This window comes from Frankliniella occidentalis, unplaced genomic scaffold (assembly GCF_000697945.3).
Source record: "Frankliniella occidentalis isolate FOCC.00 unplaced genomic scaffold, Focc_3.1 Scaffold203, whole genome shotgun sequence".
NCBI lineage: Eukaryota > Metazoa > Arthropoda > Insecta > Thysanoptera > Thripidae > Frankliniella > Frankliniella occidentalis.
The window spans coordinates 123,016-130,251 of record NW_026267329.1 but is presented as its reverse complement, the minus strand read 5'-3'; the positions used below and the strand labels follow the sequence as shown (position 1 = coordinate 130,251).

Here is a 7,236-nt window from a genome sequence, read left to right as displayed (position 1 = left end):
GTGTTTGGCGAGGACGTTGTTAATCCCAATGAGGAGAGCGACATTTTCAGCAGAGCCGTCGGTCTGCACATTCTCGGCCATCTCCTTGGCCCCTCCGTAGGTATGGCCGATACTTCCGCGATCACCAATTGAGGCTCAAGGGTAGTCAGTACCATCTGGTCAAGCCGAAGCCGGACCTCGTCCTCGTACGTAGTATGAAAGTGTAATGCATTTTTTCATTCACATTTGCAGACTGAGGCTGAGGCGGCAGCAAAAGCTGCAAAAGCTGCAAAGAGGAAAGGTACAGCGGAGAGGCTAAAACTTGTTGCCGAAAAATTAAAGAACAAGAAGTGCAAAGCTGTTCACATAAGCATTGTGTACCCCTCGTTCAAAATCATCGGGGATCACTGGGACGATTTTCACCTACTTGTAGATAGCGACAGTGACGCGCCAGAAGACGCTGTTCAGTGTGTTAGATGCTGCATGCTGTTTTCCTACACGGGGAGCACTGGTAGTGGTTCCAACAGTTTGACAAGGCACAGGAAAGTGTGCATGACAAAGCATGAGCAAGTTGGTACCCCAAATTTTAAAGAAAAAAAGGATCCCCCGAAGGAAGCTAAAGATCTCTTTCAAGTAGCATGCGCTCATTTCTGCGCTCTAGGACTTCGTCCACCAAACACGGTTGCAGACGAAGGGTTCGTAATGCTAATTCAGTCCGCTTTGGACATGGGAGCTAGTTATGCTAGGTTTGGCCGCCTCCACGCGGAGAAACTCGTCCCATGTCCGAACACTGTCTCTAATGTTATTTCTGAAGAGGCAGTCATTGCACGACAGAAAACGGTCGAACAACTTTTGCCAGCCATCGAGGAGGGGCGCTGCGGGTGCACACTGGACTGCTACACAGAAGATTTTAAAAAAGAAAAATATCTTGTGTGTACTGCGCACGCAGTTGAATGCTGGAAGATGCTCGACCGCATTCTCTTTCTGGTCCCGCTAGATGGTGCAGCCAGTACAGCAGAAAATCTGCTAGAGATCATTAAGAAATCTGTCACCGAGCTTGGAATCGACCCAGAACTTCGAAATCGTATTAAATTCACCACTGATGGAGGCAGTGATATAAAGAAGGCTCTAGAAGGCTACGACTGGACTTACTGCATGACTCATGGCCTGAACATTGTGCTCCAGACGGCTTTGAGCATCAAGTACGCTACCTTAATTGAAGGGATGCTGAAGGCGGCTCCAGAAGCCAATGTTTTAATAGAGAAGGCAAACATGTGGGTCATGTTCGTCCACACCCAGTATCTTCTTGTACCGGCCTTGTTTTCCGAATGATTGCTGTACAGATAACCATTGTGGGATAGTATGTATCCCCCTCTATCACTTGGTAGCAATTTGCCTAAATTTTGTTCCATGGCCTAAACTTTTCCGAAAATGTTGTGTAGGGTCTCTCTTATTATATCACGGGCAACGAACGCTTTTCGATTGTTGTGTAAATGAAATACCCCCTGCGCCTGCACCCTGGGCACAGACAATATTCCGGAACTCAGGCAATACTCCTCGACCTTCGATTATTTGGGCGTATTTTTTCGGCTTGGGTGAGAGAGGGTGAGGTGGTAATCTGGGTGAACGGACCTTGGGTGAATAATAGAGGGTGACTGGGCCCTGGATCAGTGGACTTTGGGTCAGTTGGGTGTTGGGTGAAAGACGTCTGGGTGAGTGGGCCGGACCCCGAAAATTAATCGTAATCGTCGATTTTCAAAATAATCGAAGTATGCTTCGATTCGATTAAATATTATCGAAAATCGAAACATTGATCGATATGCGAATTCAATCAATTATTATTCGATTTTCCATTGTTTTCGATTTCGATTTTAGATCTTTTTTTCGATTTCAATAATCGATTTTTGGCAATTCTGTCAATTAATCGTCAAAATGCTTGAAAATTAAACTGTACTTGATCAGCATTCAGCTAAATGCTCACCCCATTGACTTAATCGATATCGATTACCGACGAGTGACAGATAACAGTTAATAACGAATCGGCTATCGGCGGGTGGGTTACAAATCATAGTCAGATTGAGCACTTCAAAATTTTAATGTTATTACTAAAAGTAGAGTGATTTGACTGCCGAGTCGTGCCCTGCCCTGCCCGCGCCCGCCCGCACCCTAGCCCAGCGCTGGTAGTCCGGCGGCGGCGTGGCGTGGCGGCGGGTTTTTGGCTGAGGCGCTAGTCGCTAGGTGGGTAGCGAGCTAAGACGCTAGTCGCTAGGTGCTACATGGGCCCAATTTTTGCGTTGGTTGGGGCAGAAATCACACGCTAGCCTCTTGGTGCTACAAGGAAAGTCGATCGATCGATCGGCGAATGACATCGTATCGTACGTAACGTGTAATCGATATCGAATACAAATCGAAAAAATCGAAAATCGTTCGAAATCGACGATAGTCAATAATCGAATGTTTGTTTTCGATATTAGGTATTGAAATCGACCCTTCAAAATAATCGTCGATGTCAAAAAAAATCGAATCGAGTTTTCGATTAATCGAAAAATCGCACAGCCCTAGAATTACCTGGCTGTAATGTGTTTAGGAATGATAGAATTGGCAAGGGTGCTGGCGGAGTGGCAATTTATGTACTAAATAATATTGAAGTGAACGTGTTAACAACATCACCATCTCAATATGACCATAAACCTGAATACATAATTATTGAACTCAAGTTACAATCTGACAGAGTATTAATGGCCTGTGTTTATCGCCCACCTAAGGTTGGTTTTTTTGAAACAGGACTTGTGCTCATGCATTCCAACATATAAGTATGTACTGATTAGTGGAGATGTGAATGCAAGATCTGGAAGTGGCACAGGTGAAACTGATAACATTGTAACCCTACTTGATTCATGTAATGTTACTTGTATTCCTTATGGCAATACCTTCCACATCTCCTTTCCTTTCAGAACTGTTACAGGATGCAGACAATGGGAGTGAAGATCTGAAATCTGAAGGTAATACACAAGTGCTATGGTGTACTCATTTTCTTATTCCTCATTTCATATTTTGTATTGTAAAAACTCGCATTGTGATTGTGACACGCTTGCAAAGTTGTGCGTATCAAAAATAATACTGCGTGACGTAGAGGCCCATTCTTTTGTCGTTTTTTGACATTTTTTCAATGAGATTCTCATGGTACATTGATACGCGGTGAGGATTGTGGATGACATGCGAAGCATATTGTTGCGGTTGAACAACTTGGTGGTGTCTTCTCAAGTGAACATAGAGCGAAGAGAGATGAGCATAATCAAAACTACAGTGGCCACAAATGTAAGGAGGTAAATGATCTGGTGTTCTCATGTGAGCTTGAAAACCTTTCATTCCACCTTCTACGATAACATGGCACTTGGAACAGATGTAATTTGGCTCCATATCTACTTCTTAACCGGCAAAAGAAATGAAAATATTTCAATTATTAGTAAAGATGAAGGGAAACAAATCATACATGAACTATTGTCGAACATTACCGATGCTTAATTCTGCTTCCCGTCACATACACACCTCACACAAATAAGCAAACTAACCAAAGCAATGCCTTTGGCCAAGAGCAGAAGAAAATTGTGATGCTTTAGACAGAATCGAAATGGTTTGATTTACATCATTCCTGAAACAAGAGTAAAAAAAAAATATAGCTGCATTTTATTAGGAGTAAACCAAACTAACTAAATACAGCTCAATATGAAAGAAATAAGTTAAGAGATACAACATTCCATGAAAATAAGCTAACCTTGTTTTTTCAAGCTCCATTTCACAACAGGAGGCAAACGCCGAAAAATGCAAAACAATTATCTCAATTGTTGTTCTACACTAAATGAACAAGGAGATACATTCAGAGACGGTTAAAAAAGAGTAAATATTCGACAAACATCATGTTAAAAACTATCAACCTCACCATCCAGCTAGCCTTGTTTCAAACACCGACTGCTAGACTTCAACTTCAAACTAATGTTTTCTCGATGTTGTGCAACTTGAAACTAACCACAAAATGTCTGAAATGTGTACAATGGACGAGCACTACGAAACTCCGACTATTTCGTTACAAAATCTCCTCTATCAGTTTCGTTCAGGGGAATAGTGGAAAAACGGCGTGTAAATAGCATCGGCACGGCCTTCACTAACCACGACAACACGACCACTTGCGGAATGTTAATGTTTCTGGTGATTTTTTTGCCGACGATTTAACCCTACTCCACACTAGATGAGTTTTATGACTAATAATATTTGTTTTTTAATAATTTCGATAAAGATAAACTAACAGGGAACGAAGCTGTCATATCCATAGCACTACTCGCCCCCTTTTTTAGTAATCTAAGTTGGCAATGCCTCATGATTTGGGTATGCCCTACCCCTTCCTACACTCCACCATACCATAGCACCAGCCGCAGTTTAATTTAAATAAACAATAATGAGGAATCCCTTGATATTGTAATACCTGATGAATAGCCGAGGACATGAAAGTGACCACAAAGTATTTAGGGATATAGGGATAAACTATTGTTATACACTTATCAGTAATTATTGAACTCAAGTAAAAAAACATCTTCAAGAGTTGAAGAGCTATGTTGGAGACGATACTTCACAACAAAAGACTTACAACAATTTTAAAACAAGGATATAACTTTGATTTTTGTTGTGTTGAAAAGACATATTTAACAATTAACAAATAGCACACAACATAACAAATATTTGTTACAGCCAAAAAGTAACGTGCAGACATTAGCAGTCACCTATCACTAAAATTTACATATGTTCCTTAGTTGTTATGTGTTCCAACGAATTACAGGCCATACAGGAAGAGGGCCACTCTAACTTTAGATGTCATATCAAGTGCCTAAAATGATTTTAGGACTACAAATATTTCTAGGGTAGAAAGTTGGTGGAAGAACCAAACTTATCTGGACTTAAAGTCGTTACTTTCACTTACCTTTAAGAATGGAGACTGCCTCATCGTCCACTTCATTTTGGGACAGCAGCTGCCCCACCTCGCTCACTGTCAATTTCCCTACAGGTTTATTCATTTCCTGCAAAATCGGAAACATGTATGGTATAGGCAGGTGGTAGAGTTCAAGTGTGAAACCAATCAAATATGCAGATTGGCTCCACAAAAAAATTAATACACTTGCAAACTAAGAATTGTAGAATGATTAATATTTAGGAATCTTACTTCTCCACTTTCCAACAGCACACAGGTTAACCTTCTCAACAGTAGCCAACTGCGGGTTGAACTGAAGTTCGCGGTCTCGGGCGCCAATCGGACTGTCCGATTCGGACTGAAGTCGGACTGCTCCGTTTAATATCCGGATTTCAAACGTTTTATAACATAAACGGAGCCATCCGAAACAGTCCGAAACACATTAGTCGGAGTAAAAACGGAGCAAGTCCGCTTCGGATGTCTTTCGGAGCTGTTCGTTTTCACAAGGGTGGTCCAACTTGTAAAGTCATGGTTAATATGTCTCTCTTGGCCACATCTTCCTGAAATGCTTCCTTCTGATTGAGCACAGATGGTTGTGCACCTGGGGACAGTTATGTGTTTACCAAAACCAATCAACCATGTATTTTGTTGGATAGTAACCAGACTTCCCAGTATTTCTAGTGGACTTCCAAATCTATTCTATTGCATAGTAATTACTCAAGTTCACTACTCGCTAAAAGTACCTGATGTAGAGGGGGGGGGGGGGGGGGGGGGTGCAAGGGATTTGAACTCTGGTGGTGATTAGAGCGATCTAACCACTTCAGGGTGGGGGTGGGGTACTGCACTGAACACAAATTGGAAAAATAAGGAAAAACCTAAGCTAACGTGGAAGCAGATGATACGGCCTTAACTTTTGATGATTTTTCGTCTCAGTTTTTAACATGAAAACGTCAACACTTCGTGTAAACTGATAAACAAACCCATAGTAAAAGAAAAATTTGTAACTAGATAGCAGTAAATTTATTTGCTGGGTCAGCAAAATTATTTGCTATGTCAGCAAAATTATTTGCTGTGTCAGCAAAAGTACTCGCTGTGTCAGCAAAATTATTTGCTGTGTCAGCAAACTATTTGCTTTTAAGCAAAAGGTTTTGCCGTGTCAGCAAAAGTATTCAACTATATCATCGACTCCTGGTATGTGGGCAGCATTGTCGGGTTGCCCAAGAACACTTTGGGACCTACGGAGTACCCGTGGTACCCGATTCAAAAAAGGTCTCAGCCTCCAAAGTCGGCCGAGATCACAGTGGTGATAAGCTTCCGGCCGACTTTAAGCCCTGAAACCTTTTTTCCTGGGCTCAAATCTCGGCTTCCGGTGTGTTGGCAGCACTGTCGGGTTGCCCAAGAACACTTTAGAACCTACGGAGTACCCGAGGTACCAGAGACAACAGGCAGGCCCGCCCTTCCGCCAAACGCAGTTGCCAGCTCCACTTCGCTGCGCCGGCAACTCCGATCAGCAGTCGGGCCTGCGGCCCGATCATTTCAGTCTCGCGATTTACTGAAGAACATAACTAAACAAGGTAGATGTAAGCCAGACAACGTCTCGCGTAACAGGCTTCGCGATATCTCACGAAACAATGTTACGCTGCGACGCGCCTGGCATACATCTACCTAGTCCTGCGGCTGACACCCGAGTCGGGGCATTTGGCCCTAAAAGTCACTAATTTTGTTCCTCGGGGTTTTATTTTAACGAGTTACCCCACCGGAAACCATCAAATATCTGAGAAAAAACATCAAAATGCTTTGCGGTAATTTTCGTTTAGAAAACTCTCTCTGGTGCCTAAACGGTTAAAGATAGAGCCAAATGGACGAAATTTTCGCCCACAGGCCTCTACTTTGATGAGTGACCCCTGTAGAAGTAAGAACAAAAATGTTTTTATAAAAACCTTAATAGGGTATTTCGGGTAAGCGGAGCGGCGGAAACGGAACCGGCCAGTTCACCGCTGGTTGCATCTCTGCTGCTGATGCGCGGGGGAGAGGGAGAGGCTGCGGGGCGGCGCAGAGTATACTGCGCATGCGCAGTTCGCAGGCTGAGACGGATCCAGCAGCCGCTCGGCCGTTCCGTTTCCGCTGCTTCGCTTACCCGAAATACCCTATTGTGGGACCTCTGGTTTTTTTGTTGTTTTTTTTTAAATCCAATTTTTGAGCTAGAATGCTCTACTTCGAACTTGATCTATCTTTTTAGCCCGCTCTTCTGCTTTGAAAAAGCTATCCAGCGGGCTTATACAAACGACCTCGTGGTC

At 42.9% G+C, this 7,236-nt stretch overlaps 1 long non-coding RNA gene across 1 annotated transcript; it reads right to left on the bottom strand.

Moving 5' to 3' along the window:
• Positions 1 to 3,236: 3,236 nt before the first annotated feature.
• LOC127750524 (uncharacterized) lies at positions 3,237 to 4,424 on the bottom strand. The gene is made up of 3 exons (XR_008011724.1): positions 3,920 to 4,424; positions 3,755 to 3,834; positions 3,237 to 3,631 (listed from the first exon to the last, which is right to left on the bottom strand). It is a non-coding gene; the product is annotated as an uncharacterized LOC127750524 (long non-coding RNA).
• Between the last annotated feature and the right edge of the window lie 2,812 nt (positions 4,425 to 7,236).